The sequence below is a fragment of the Callorhinus ursinus genome, unplaced genomic scaffold, assembly GCF_003265705.2.
Source record: "Callorhinus ursinus isolate GAN/ISIS: 27379988/994484 unplaced genomic scaffold, GSC_fseal_2.0 scaffold21, whole genome shotgun sequence".
Taxonomy (NCBI): Eukaryota; Metazoa; Chordata; class Mammalia; order Carnivora; family Otariidae; genus Callorhinus; species Callorhinus ursinus.
This window is the reverse complement of record NW_027397083.1, coordinates 3299139-3301155: the sequence shown is the minus strand read 5'-3', so window position 1 is coordinate 3301155 and position 2017 is coordinate 3299139. Positions and strand designations below refer to the sequence as shown.

At 42.2% G+C, this 2017-nt stretch overlaps 1 pseudogene; it reads right to left on the bottom strand.

Moving 5' to 3' along the window:
- Positions 1-277: 277 nt before the first annotated feature.
- Positions 278-1180, bottom strand: LOC112829643 (olfactory receptor 4C6-like; annotated as a pseudogene).
- Positions 1181-2017: the final 837 nt, after the last annotated feature.

The following is a 2017-nucleotide window of genomic DNA, read 5'->3' as shown; positions in this document are numbered from 1 at the left end:
GTCAGAAGGAGAGGGAGAAGCAGACTCTCCACTGAGCAGGAAGCCCAATGTGGGCCCCCATCCCAGGACCCTGGGATCATGACCTGAGCGGTAGACTGATGCTTAACTCACTGCACTGCCCAGGTACCCCAAGTATGTTTCTATTTTTAAGAAGTCCTCTGGCTGCTGGTGGAGAATGGAGAGTTTATTTCTGACACCTTTCAGAGAGAATTTCGCTTTATGGGAAACATGATATTCTTAGCATGACAGTCACTTGCTAACAAAAGTTCCTCATTTCCTATTTCCTCATGGCATTTTTCACCTCAGCATTCCTCAGGGTGTATGTAGATCAAGGGATTCAACATGGATGTGATGATGGAATCAGACACAGCCATTATCTTATCTTTGGGGTAAGTGGCCATAGGCCGCACATACAGGAAAATGCATGGCACAAAGAACAAGATGACCACGGTGAGGTGGGAGCCACAGGTGGAGAGGGCTTTGCACTGCCCTTCAGAGCTGCAAGACCTCAGGGAGCAGAGAATGACCATGTAGGAGGCAATGAGGATAAGGAAGATGGTCACACACATCACCCCACTGTTGAGGGTGACTAAGAGACCCAGGGTGTGGGTGTCCATGCAGGCCAGTTTCAACAAGGGAAACAAATCACACATAAAGTGATCAATGACATTGGGGCCACAGAAGGGTATTTGATACACGAAGAGAAGCTGTATTAATGCATGGATAACCCCCCCACACCCAGACCCTCCCAGGAGCAGACAGCACACTCAAGAGCTCATAATGGTCAATTAGCGCAGGGACTTACAGATGGCCACATAGTGGTATAGGCCATCACGATGAGAAGGATGATCCCCACATCACCAAAGAAATGCTCTGCAAAGACCTGGGTCAGGTAGCCTTCTAAGGAGATGGTGGTAGTGCTCTTGGAGAAAGAGTCCACAATCATCTTGGGGGCAATGACAGAAGAGTAAGTAACATCCAAAAGGGACAAGGAAGTAAGGAAAAAATACATAGGTGATCTCAGACTCTGAATTGTGATCATGGTTATCACAATGAGGAGGTTCCCCAAAACTGTGGACACATACATGATTAGAAACACAGCAGAGAGTATTTTCGACAGCTCTGGGTTCTCTGCAATGCCCGAAAGAATGAATTCAGTCACATTGTTTGGATTTCCCATTTATTAGGTGCTGATATAAACTCCAGCTGAGAGCTGGAAATCCTATAAAAGAAGCATGTGATTTATAATTAGTGGTGATTTGGCCGCATGTCTTTCCAGGACTTCATGGACATTGTTATTTGTTTTTATTCATTTATTCAGAATCCAAGCATTTGAATCTTAATAATATGCTCAATAAAGTGTTTAAAAGGTAGATACTTCATTAATGCTAGCTTCTCCCATGACATTTCCCTTCTTTCTTTAAAATGTTCTTCCATGTGAAATACAGTTTTCCTTTATTATTATTATTGGCCAACATTTTTGAGTACCTACCTTACTCCAGGTACTAGAATAACCCTATGATTGACTCATTTTTACAAAGAATGGAGCAGACACTCATAGAGTTTAGGAAACAACGAAGGTTGCACAGCTCATGAGTGGTGAAGCCAGAATGACTCATTTTTACAGAGGATGGAACAGACCCTCATAGAGTTTAGAAAACAACAAAGGTTGCACAGCTCATGAGTGGTGAAGCCAGAAAGTGCACTATATTTCCTGAATCCTGTCAGTGCCCTCAAATATCAATATTGCTTCTCTAGTAATTACTCTGTGAGTATATCATTTACCAATCACTGTGTTAATTACAATATATTGTTCTGTTTTGCCTTCAAAACAATCTGAAGTGGGTTATGCTTCCTGTGGTCCTTTATAGACTATGTGACAATTCCATTGTAATTTTGTGCTTTACCTGTAATTATTATATGATTAAAAAACAGGTAAGACTTGTGATTGTATCATATCTGGGTAATATATTGTTCCACGAAGATTACAAACAAGGATGGTCCAGCTAAGGTCCAG